This window comes from Astatotilapia calliptera, chromosome 23, assembly GCF_964374335.1.
Source record: "Astatotilapia calliptera chromosome 23, fAstCal68.1, whole genome shotgun sequence".
Lineage (NCBI taxonomy): Eukaryota > Metazoa > Chordata > Actinopteri > Cichliformes > Cichlidae > Astatotilapia > Astatotilapia calliptera.
Window position 1 is genome coordinate 22,125,030 of NC_137443.1, and position 12,373 is coordinate 22,137,402.

The window sequence follows — 12,373 nt, forward strand, 5'->3', positions numbered from 1 at the left end:
CGGGAAAGTAACGGTAATCTAATTACCGTTTTTGCAATAGTAATCCCTTACTTTACTCGTTACTTGAAAAAGTAATCAGATTACAGTAACGCGTTACTGTAATCTGATTACGCATTGTAGCACCTTATCTTACTGTGTCAGACTGAGACAACTGCTGTTGTGGCTAAAAATACAGTAAATGAAAGAAAATGAAAAGTTACAAGTAACGCGTTACTGCCCATCTCTGTTCATCAACAACTTGGAGTCACTTCTGACCAAGACGTGTCTTTAACTCACAAACTAACCAAATCTGTAGACCTTGCTCTTTCCATTTGTGCAGTATTGTTAAACATCCTGTCTCAGAGTGATGTTGAAAAACTAGGTCATCTATTTTGCTTCTTTGAGACCAAGTGGTCTATTATCCCAACAGAGCACTCGGCTCCCAGACTTCCAGTTTGGATTTGGGAGAGTGACACTATTTCTGCATTGATGATTAGACTTACAACTTTCCTTCTTGATAAAGTTTACAGTTAGGGCTGGATCAGGTGACCGTGAGCCATCCTTTAGTTAAGCTGCTATACGCTTAAGCTGCTGGGGGACTACTAAAACACAGTCCTGCTCAAATGTGATGAGCTGATTGTTATAGTTCTCTCTCCAGCATTGTAGCACCTTATCTTACTGCACTGAAAAAAAGGGACTGGCCATCTCTTGGATTTATGTAAGCATCTTGCATGCATTTAACACAATTGCCTCATGTTTTAAAGTTAAATGTAACTATATAGTGTAAAAACTACATGATATGCAGAAAGGGTGTATTAAATTGTTCATATCATGTTCAGGTGACGTAAGTCAATAAGATAGCAACGTTAAATCTCGTGAAACCACGCGTGATTTCATCTCGCGGGCTTTGGATCGTGGTTTAAAAAAGGCATCCATCTCAGTCAAGTCCAGCAGCCAACTCTACGTTTTTGGTATGTCTTGATTTTTTTAATTCATTTTTACCATAATTCAGCCAAATGTAGTTAAACGTCTAGAGTGTCGCCTTGTAACATGCTAAAAAAGAGCCGTTAGCTTATTTGCTGTTTTATCTGTTGTCAAAGAATTGGCGCTTTTTCATTTGAATTTGTCTTTGGCACAAGAGCCGTAATATCACATTAAACCTAATTACGAGGCACTCATAACATAATTTGGTTTTCTGTGTGAATAGATTTGCCAACTGACTCTTCAGTTACATTGTGTATTTACTGCACCGTGGTGTTAGTGAGATTTTGGACATTGAACAGCTTTAGCTAATATCATCAGCGGCATTATGCTAGCTTACATCCCTACCCCTCCTGCCCTCACCTGCTGTCCTTTTGTTTTTGTTTTTGTTTTTTTTGCTGCACATTGAGAGATGACCTCTATTCTGCATTTCACCAGGAGTCAGCTGATGGATTGTGGGTTCAAGGTGTTATGGTAAGAAAGTATATTCTATTTTCGTTTCTGTAACTTAATTATAATAGGTTTTTTATAATTATTAGGTGCATGCATACTCACCCTATTAATACAACTGAGAGATCCAAAATCTGCCATAGGTTTAACCTGTATGTATTGTCAGAAAGGTGATTACTGGACTCGCATTAATGCACACTTGAACTGAAATGAGGTTGTAACTTGTGGGTTGTTGGGTTGCAAATCAGAAACAAACATCTTTGGATTTTTTTTTAATCCCATAAGATCTGGAAACACAGTTTTTATTCAACAAAACATTACTGATTAACCAAGCACAGTGCCTGCTGTTATTTCAAAATAATTTTATGTCATTTCAGATGAAATGCAGCATTCCAGTGCATCCCAACCATGCCTTTACAGTCAAGGTTTCTGACGGAGCTGAGTTTCTCTCTGACAGTCTGCTGAAAGTGTTTGCAAAGTGATCGGGGGAACAGGGCACAAAGCTAAAGGATGTAGCTGCCATGATGACAGTAAGAACTTTAAAATTCTTTAACTACAAAGTGTATATGTATTGCATTAGGTCAGTAAAAGATTTTTATGCTACATCCATTGAAACCGTCAACTATTACCTGTGAGTACTGATTCCACCGAAAGGATGCCATAATTTTCGTCATGCATTTACTGGCCCACTGAGAAAAAATTATCTTTTTTTAAAAATAAATGTTCTGGAAACTATATATCCATAAAGTTGATGTCAAACAGGAATTTTTGATATTGCTTTGTAGATGCTGGTGTTGCATGTTGACTGGTTTAAAAAGTCAAGAGTTTTTGTCTGGGATCATTTTCTTCTGTGCTACTGAAAAGTTCACAAATCTCTGTTTTCTTTGTTATAATAGTCAAGGATGACATTAATGCTTGAAGTCCCTCATCAAAGTGCTCCGCATCTGTGTGAAAGACAATTGCAACATCTTGGTGCAGGAGTTCATGGTGAGTGTTTTATGAGTAGATTGTGGATTTGCAACATTTAAAAATGCATTTAGTTATCCACTTGATCCTCATTGGACTGGTTAGGACCAGTAGTCCTCTTTAATAATTTGAAGTTCACATGAGGCCTGGTAGTGAACTCGGCCGCCGGCCCTTGAGGCCCCATCCCCACCCCTGTATTAGGGGTCACATCAGTGTGAAAAAACTTTAAATTTGTCATTCTAGTGAACAAAGAAAAATCCCACCAATATTTATATTAGCTTTTGTTTGAAAAAATGACCAACAGCTAACCAAATTGTGGGGCTGAAAGTCTAAATTCTAACATCTTCTGAGTGACATAACCTGGATTTCTGATGGGCCGGTGTCTTTCTAACAAAAACTAATGTAAAGCATTTGAAATTATTATGTTTTTCACCCTCTCTTAGAAACTCTGTTAGACCATGAATGGCAGCATGGCAGGCCACTCTTTGGCTATAGCTATTTACTATGTTGCTTGCATTGGTTTAAATTACTCTAACATTAGAACTGGTAGATTAAAAAGAGATGAGTTTAAAAAGGAATCTTAAAGAAATGTTTTGTGTTTAACCAGGACTTGACTGAGGCCACTGCACAGATTGAGAAAACCACAATGAACATCTGTCTCCAGAGGATGCGGCAGGCAATGACTTTTCTGATGTTGTTCTTCAAGATCTGGATAACGTGACCTTTGCAGTAGCCATGCTGTTTGGACCTTTTTTATTCCTTCAACATGAGTTACCCATCACAACTCTGCTACACTTTTGAGGTGATTCAATGGGTGGTAATGGAGTTGGATGCAACTCAGCTCTCAAGAAAAACTCACAACTAAGACAAAACTGCTCCTGCAACGAAGCTCACTGTTATGCATGTGAGGTGACCAGCTCTAGGTGAGAGGACATTTAAATCTCACACTTGTTCTGCTGCATTTTTGAAGCTCAATTCCAGGAACAGATCGCAGGGTTCATTTTTATATACTATGCAACTGCCATGAGGACAAGCCGTTTTTTTTGTTGTTTGTTTTTCCTTTTGCTCTGTACAAGTTCTGTTTGTCTGTTTGGCAGCATTTTTAAATTTGTCTTTGTATTTTTTCTTTCTTTTACTAGTGAAGAGATGTAGCGTGAACAGTTATACAGTCTAAATATCCCATATGGGTCGTGTGAAATGGTATTTTCAATTTCATTCAGTTGAAGTAAAGAACGTTGAATATTTCTAAGTGTGCTGTTTTGAACCAAGATGTCACAGTATGATCAGTGCTGTAATTTTTGACAGTCACTGTATCAATGTTATTTTTGCGTCTCTTGAATAAAGGTTTTGACCTGCAGGTGCTAATTTCTTTAGTTATTGGGGTAAAATGGGAGGTGTTAATAGGAAGGTGTTTGCCAATTCAGTAACCTAATTTAATGTTAATGGAAACTAACATTACCTCAAATTGTTTAGTTATAATTGTTGTTTAACTGAATCTTGACGTCAGAGGCCTTAAATAGAATGTTTTGATTTGTTCTTTCCCAACATTTTTCAAAAGAAACAGTCTAATTTCTTTGCTGTGATTGATTCCAGAGAACACGGAAGAACTGACATTATTTAACTGTTGATTTATATAGATTCAGTAGAGGAGTAATGTCAGTTTAATTCTTTACCTACTGCAGTGAAATTAGACATTTTGTTTTGAAAGGTTACTGGTGGATGCCAGCAACCATCTTGGAAGAGAACAATACAATCTGTTATAAGGCCTCCATTTGAAAATTGTGTATTTGATGCTAGAATATAATAGCAAAATGTAATTTGAAGATAACATGTAGCATTTAAGTGACCAAGTAGTATTGGGTAAAAGTTATTGAATGGTGTTGGGATAACGTGAGAAAATTGTGAAGGATTAAAATATTCCAAGAGCTCAAATTACTTCATCAAAACATGTTTAAGTCACATTTTATCAACACAAATTGCACAAGTTTATTGAACATGAATAAATTGTGTTAATTTAACTCAATTGTTTAAGTTGCTGCCAAAGCAAAACATCTGTGTGCAACAAATGTCCACCATTGAATTAAGTAAATCCAACAACATATTTTTTTCAGTGTGTGTCAGACTGAGACAACTGCTGTTGTGACTAAAAATACAGTAAATGAAAGAAAATGAAAAGAAAAGCATCTACAGTCTTTAATTTACAGTTAGGTCTGCAGCAATGTCAACCTCAAATGCAACATGAAATGCTCAACTTGTGTTTTTTTTATTTAGTGGTTTTATATGCTCAGTGTTTCTGAAGTGATGAGCAAACAGAAGATAGAGAAACAGAGGAAATAATCATTAAATAGGGTTAATGATCATCACCCTCTCTCTGACTTCAGCTGGGCTCACTGAAAACAACTTGGATGCTCTGGTCTGAATCATATTAATCTAACAGATTCCAAATTGTTCTTATAAAGTCTTCCTCAAACACTAATATTAGCTATGGAGCTTTCTGTAGTTTTCTGTAGTAGGTTCGATATCTTTCATGTTATGCTTCTTGTTCACAATATCATTAGAAAGCATTTCCAGGTATGTGCAGATGGTACCCAGTGACTACAAATCAGTTAGTTAGAGTGCAGACACGTCTGAAAGGCAACAACATAAGGATTAAACAAAAATAGAAATGCTCAATCTGTGTGTTTTACTGACTTTATAAATGCTGTAAATGCCCTCTGTTCCCATACTTGAGCTGCATTTAGAAGTTTCAGTTAGAGAAGATGACAAGATCTACTTTCTCCTGACTTTAAAAGCCCAGTTCATGCAGACAAAAGTTTTCAGAGAAGAAGAAGGTGGCGATGTGATTAAACATTTGCAACAACGACAAAGAAGAAAAGAACAGATGTGTTCACAAAACTGCACCCAGAATTTCGTCCATGCGAATCCCTGTGCACAGTCGTCTCTTAATGTAGGAACTGAACTGATCTTGAACAAGCCTCAGAAAACATCTTGTTTATGGCTCATTGTTGCGGAAGTGGCTGAATGTATGCTTGCTGCCATTCTTATCTGTTATAACACATGGGGTCATGAGGGCGAAGGGGTTTACTGGGCAGAGATAAGCTCACACAGAGCTGGGTGTCTGCAGAAAAATCTTAAAAAGCATCGATTTCACGTTCTGAAATGTCACTCTTGTTTTCTATTCTGCTCCATTATCTGACTTTAGTTATTACATCTTTCCAAGGTCCAAGTCACAGTTAATGGTTATCTAAGAATTAATACAGCATTAATACACTAAGAAAGCCAAATGTTCAGCTCATTAGACTAAAAAAAACAAACAAACAGTAAAGCAACAAAGTGCCACATTTTAGAATCTGGAATGATGATCAGATGATTTTAGGTTACATTAATTGACTCTTTCAGCTAAAATTCAGGGATTTTCCTGAGCCTTGAATAGCTGCTTGTTGGTGACACCAGCACAGCTGACCGGCATCCACTGAAGGCAAAGAGTTTGTCTTATTTTATTTAACAGAAATATTATTGGGGGTTTTCCTATTATTCCTGAAGTATTTGTGTACAAAATGTCTACAAATGTTGAGTAGATGAACCCCAACTTGAATTAAATGCTTACAGATTTAATTTTATTACAGCGCTGCTTATTTTCCTTTACGTCTGCCTGAAACCTTACTCTTCAATAGCACATAAACATGGGCACTTCCTAGATCACATAGGGCCCAATTTGATCACCAGAAGGTTAGATTTCTCATTAAATTATTCATAAAACGGTGGAACATCCTGACATCTTTAAAAAAATAAGTGCACTTTTCAATGATGCGTCAACGTCTTTCCACATTCAGTGACACAGCTGTCATTACATGCACCACACGATTACGGATCAAAGAGGAAAGTTACACAGCCGTTGCTTTGTTGAAACTAAACAGAAGTATTTCACATCTTTTATTTGAAGCAACTTACATCATCCTAGAAATAATTTTAACTTTCCAGATGTTTTCACTGTGATGACGCACTGCTGCCATCACCACAGCAGGTGTTGTGTCGTATCGATAATGTCTGTAATTAATGACTCCACCGCAATTTTCACACTTTGTGAGGTCACCCAGTGACCCAGATTGGACACAGGTTTGACACTCCTGCTGTACACTGACAATGGTTTTCATTGCTATCTCTCATATTTTTGGATGGTTTTTTGATCAAGAAGCAGACATGATATTTGAACCGTGTGGTATCACAAAAGGTCAATCTTCAAACCACACTGAGAGATATTTAAAATGAGCAGAAAAGAACAATTTTAAGTCAGAGCACTCAATTAAAGTAACCTGTATTAAAAGTGAATTCAAATAATAACTAAAGTAAATTGAATGCCATCCTCAATATCCTGAACTTGATAAGTGCTTAAGAAACTTCACGGATCTTTTTCTTTTCTTTTCTTTTCTTGTCCTACATCTGGTTCTGCATCGATTATTTTTTGGGGAAAAACTTAAATTTGACCATTTGTCTTCTCAAAAAGGGACTTACAAAACACACAGGAGCAGGTGTACAGACATACTGAAAAGGTGTACATGTGCTCCTCAGGCAGCAGTTTCACTGTCAGGTGTAAAGAAATTTTAAAAAGAAACGTATTTATATCAAATGTCAGTAGATAAACATGTTCACTCCAACACACAGAATAGCATCAGTTTTAAAGGTAATTTACAATAGTCACTATATTTTCGATGGATTCAACGTGTGTGTGTGTGTGTGGGGGGGGGGGGGGGGGCGTCAGTAAGCAAACTGTGGTGAAAACTCCTATTGGGGTTTTGCATAAAATAAATACGCAGTAATAAACAGTTGTGTGATTCTTCAGACAGTTCACGCATTTTCTTTCCGCTTTACATGAAGTTTGTAAACTGGGATCTTCTTGTTAACCTTACAAACTGGCGCACTTGACCTGCAGATTAAAAAGCAGGAATCCGTCTTACCTGGAGTAAGCCTCTTTAACGCCTCCTGTGGCGCGATTCCTCAAACACAAACCCACGCGGGGAGCAGGAACCGGCCGGTGGCCCGTCGATTGAGCAGATAGTGGGGATGAAGTCCGTACGAAGAGTCGGGAGCTGTTCTAACAGCTGCTGCTGCTGTTGCTCGGTGCTGATGTGCTGTCCGCGGAGCGAATGCGCCTTTCACCACCCTGTCACAGTATTTCTGTCCCCCTCCCCTCCATAAGGAGCTTTTCCTCCACCTGATCCCGCGTCATTAGCCAAACACCAGCTGGAGCTCTGGACTCCCCCACCCATCTTTACTGAACCACCTCCTCGTCTCCATTGCGCTCTGCTCCGAGGAGCAATGTGTGGAAGACAGTTAGTGCCAAAATAGAAATACAACGTGTGCGCTAAATGAAGCAAATTAAACAGAAACAAAAAAAGGTAACATTTTAAAATAAATTCTAAATTAGAGCCAGTTTGTTCATATGAAGAAGTCCCAGTTTTAAGAGAAAGGAAATTTATAAATGACTAAATAGTGTTGGGTTTTTTGTTTTGTTTTTTTGCACTAACTCCACTTTGCAGTTATTTATTTGTAAAAAAAATGTTTGGAACCACTTTGTGTTGGTCTTTCATGTGGAATTCAAATAAAATTGATTCATGTTTGTGGCTGTAATGTGACAAAATGGTAGTCACTTCAGTGGCTCTCCTGGAAGCAGGGACACGTTTCTCTTGGTTCCCACCCACTTCCCATTGCTGTTGCTTATTTCGCAGTATCAGAATGTCTTTCACTTTCTGTGGTCTCTCTTTGGACTTTTGGATCTCCGTATTAATCAGTATATTCTGGTTATACCTCATATTACTGTCTATGTTACCACAATGTGTACATATCTTTCTGGGAAGCTGCATGTCAGGCTACCTCATAGGTTTAACAAAGTACTCAAGTGTAACATCCTGTTTGGAAATGGGCACCAATAAGTGAGGATGTCCTGTCGTAAATTCTTATACGGTAAACCTGGATTAATTAGCAGGAGAAAATGAACGAAAAACTGAAGGATGTAAACTATGTTAAATTTTTGATACTGTATTGATAAAAAAGCAAAACAAAATGTGTTGGGTTTTTTTGTTTGTTTGTGTTATTTTATCAGGATTTATGAACATAATGTTCACGGGACAAGCAGATTGTTGTGATTTAAGTGATTATGGTCAGAAACAACTGAGTTGTGAAACTGAAGAAAAAGGTAAAGGTCTTCCCACTATTTAGTTCCAGATGACTTCTGGTGCATTAAAAAGAAATCCATGAATTACAATGAAACAAATAAATGAAAATAAATAAAATCTCTATTATTAATAATTAATAAAAAGTCAAATGACAATACAAATTTAATTCAATTCCAGTTTATTTGTATAACACCAAATCCCAGCTACACGCTGCAGAATTAAGGAGAAGACACCTAAAATCAGACAGCCCCTCTGTGAGCAAGCATTAGGTGACAGTGGGAAGGAAGAACTCCCTTTTAACAGGAAGAAACTTCCAGCAGAACCAGGCTCATCTGACACAAACAAAGCAATGATGTCTTGGGGTGTTTGTTACAAGCCTCGCCCAAATGATGAAAGATGAGGAAATAACATCTAAATAAAAGTCCAGTATTCACTGTCACTATTTCTTTTGTTTCAGATTTTAGTGGGGCCACATTATACATCTGAGCGATATATATATTCACAAATATGTGAATTTTATAGACTTTTCTTCATCTTGATTTTAAAAAAGAGGTTTAGATAGCTACCTAAAAAGGTTAAGGAATGAGTCTACAAGCCAAATGGTTGGAAACCACTTGTTTAATCATACTAGTGCACAATTTCTAAAGACGTCATCTGTTTTTTAGTATATAAAATATTAATTGGAGACATAACTGCGTCTGTCAGATACACGTTTTGCAGTAAAAAGTACAATTATTCACTTTAAAATGTGGCGAGGGAGAAGCATAAAATAGCACTGACAGCTTTTGGGGAAAAAAATCTTGATCCTGCAGCAGCGCTGACAGTACCACACGACGTGTGAAAGAGCAGTCATCCTGGATCAGTATTAGCTCTGCCCCACGGAGACAAAAATAATCAGATTATTCTCAGGAGCAGCTTGTTTGATTCAGGGCCCTTGTGCTGCAAGGCCTCCACTGTATGTTGCTCTGTTTGTTCACTGTGTCGCTGCCGATGTTTAACCAATGAGAAGAGCATGACTGCTCCCCAAAGTCAGGAGGCATGACTCAAATTAGTTAGAGTGCATCGTCCTTTGAATGATTCATCAAAGAGATCCCAGATCCAGAGACGCAGTGACTGAGGCGACTGCCTGGATAAATGAAAGCTGATGTGAGGTGGGGTTGTGGTAGTGGAATATTTTTCTACCAGATGGGACACGGATATGTCACATATGATAGAGCTGAATACATTAGCCAACATAAACTTTGTTTTATAAATCTGTTATTTAATTTAGGTTGAGGTTTAAATAGTGCTTTCAGTTTTCAATTCCAAGGATTACTGTTTTTACAGGGGCAGATTCTCAACTGCAGCACAAACTTGTAGATTTTTACTGACTGGAATTCTCCCAAGCAGCTTTTAGTGTCTATAATTAGCCCTGCCGTGGAGTTGATGCCCTTCTACAATTTTGTCCAGCTCCTCTTTTGCATATCCATTCCCTTGGGTCACCTCTACATTCTGTGCTGGGAGACCTAGCAAAGATTCCTGTTGCAGCAAACATGACCGTCCATTCTTGGAATTGGTCTACCTATTAACCTGAATGAGTTGCAGGCACCATCTGATCCTGCCAGTAGTGACAAGGACACTAGCAATAAGGAAAGAGAAATTACCTTTGGCCACCTTTTTTGAAGCTGGACAACTGAGTCATTGTGTTTCACTGTGAACCTAAACTGTACCCGCTGTCAACTGTACCTGAACTGAAACACTGCTTGAAGTGCTTGCAGCACCAAAGGAACCTGCTGTGTTCAGACTCGTTTTAAGTTTTGAGTACCTTTGGTTTAATTGCGGGATGTATTTAATTTGTGTTCTTTTTCTGTGCCTCCTTAAACCCATTTAGTGCAAGACATTTTCAGTTGTATAATAAACTATTAGACATGTTTCTATTAGTTCAAGTTCATCTCAAGAACAACTCAACTAACAACTTTTAGAGTCTCCTTCAGCTGGAAAGTTAAGGCCTTGTTTTGAGCAGCCTCCCGACTCACTCTGCAGGTGGCATTTTCCTGCATTTCCTTCACCTGATGTTGTAGCCAAAACAACTCCTCAGCGTACAATTTTGAAGTAGATGCTTTAAATCTCGGACGATGTTTTGGTGGGCTATGAGGTTTTCACGAGTGCTTGCTTTTTTGCTTTTTTCCTCATTTTGAGGGAAATTATTTCATTCCCCTTTTCTTGACTCGTCATTACAGCTTGACTCCATTCCGGGTATGAATTTTCTGTTTCAGATGCTAACACGGCTGAAGCAGCTTAACCTTGCACTCCTGAAGTTCCTTTGAAACTGAGATCTCTCAATTTTGGCTGTAGGACTTCACATGAATATCCATAGTTTGGATGTTTGCAGCCGTCATACCGCTTTTTTAAAGTGTGATGAGTGAAAACTTTTAGTTAGCTTGTTTTCAACATCCTAAGGACCTACCTACAGCTTAAAAAGGCCTTTAAGAAACAAATTCCACCACTCAGCAGCCTGACTGAGCTGGCGTATGTATTGTTAGTTTTTATTACCAGCTACATCCATAAACTGTAATAGCTGCAGGTAGTATTTTTGTTTTCCAGACTCTTTAGAAGTGAATAGTCACCATGGCAACAACAACAACAAAAAAAAGCTGAAGCCATTATACATAACCCAAACTATATTTCTTAGCTTAGTCAAGCAGTTTATATTTCCTTAACTTCACTATGTTGTTTCCAATGAAAAGTGTCTCTGCTGTGTAAGACGTTGAGTCAGTGTGAGTGCTGAACCCCTCCAACCTCCCGATGGGGATTTGTAAATGCATAAACTATTAATTAGGCATCTCATATTATCTATGAGATCAAACACAATAAAACTGAAATATTTGAAAATGGTTGTGAGATATTCAATAATGTCATGTTAATATATCAAGGATGCACTGTCACAATACTTAATACTGCAGTGCATTGTCTGATAGACTGTGATTTAATCTGGTTTTTTTTTACCATATTCTTTTTTACTATACACAGCTATTTTTAATTCTGTTTTATGTTGGCATCTTAAATTTGAGAAAGTTAACCTTCTTATGTAAGCATTTGAATGTATGCTTATTTTACTTTAGTGGGATTATTTTCGATTTCACATTAGATTTCACTTTGTTATTGAGCTGTATAATAATCAACTGAACTGCTTTGTTTTTGGTTGTGTTTAAATTCATTTTTTTAACTGCTATAAAAACAGTGAGCCATGATATTTACCTGGTGATTCTATGGAAAATGTTTACAAAGGCAGCAACCCTGTTAGTCAGCTCCCTCTGTCAGCATCCATCTGTCAAAGTATTTTAAGCCTTCCTAGCTGAGTTATTGGAAAACAGGCTGTAAACCTTTTTAATTCTGCTACAATACTGGACATTTTAATATGGGAATCTATAAGAATCGGCTTAGTTTGGGGGCCAGCCTCAAGTGGACATTAGAGGAACTGCAGTTTTCCATGCTGGCTTCATTTCTCTTGCAGAGGGAAAAGAACACAGGGTGAAAATTTTCAGGTCACTAGTTGTCCATGACAGGGTGTTGTGTGTGTGCGGTCTACCTCTGCTTGTATCACTTCATGTTGAGACTGTGAGTACAATAGTTGATTTTTATGTCATGTGGTCCACAGTGCATTTCATGAAGGTCAGGGCACTGAAAACAGAGGACTGAGTCTCAGTGGGCAGCCCTAATGGAAACAAACTCCATTAGGAACCCCCTCCCCTCGCCCTCTTTTCTAAGGCCTTGAGAGAAGCCTTTATGCGTTTTTAGTGGTGAATGTGAATCCTGGTCTACAAACGTTCGAGCCCTGGTTCTGG

General features: G+C 37.9%; 1 protein-coding gene and 1 long non-coding RNA gene across 4 annotated transcripts in view; one reads left to right on the top strand and one right to left on the bottom strand.

Moving 5' to 3' along the window:
• The window catches only part of crfa4 (cytokine receptor family, class I receptor 4), a 60,085-nt gene extending 52,320 nt beyond the window's left edge, over positions 1-7,765 (bottom strand). The window contains exon 1 of the mRNA XM_026158600.2: positions 7,332-7,765. The gene's annotated coding sequence lies outside the window, so the exon portion shown is untranslated. The remainder of the gene's footprint in view (positions 1-7,331) is intronic.
• Positions 659-4,486, top strand: LOC145424580 (uncharacterized). 3 transcript variants are annotated; one of them, XR_013905663.1, is made up of 5 exons: positions 662-697; positions 819-1,434; positions 1,788-1,940; positions 2,307-2,397; positions 2,984-4,486. It is a non-coding gene; the product is annotated as an uncharacterized LOC145424580 (long non-coding RNA). The 3 variants fall into 3 exon arrangements; XR_013905661.1 differs by having other exon boundaries at positions 659-1,434; XR_013905662.1 differs by having other exon boundaries at positions 659-1,434; positions 2,312-2,397.
• Positions 7,766-12,373: the final 4,608 nt, after the last annotated feature.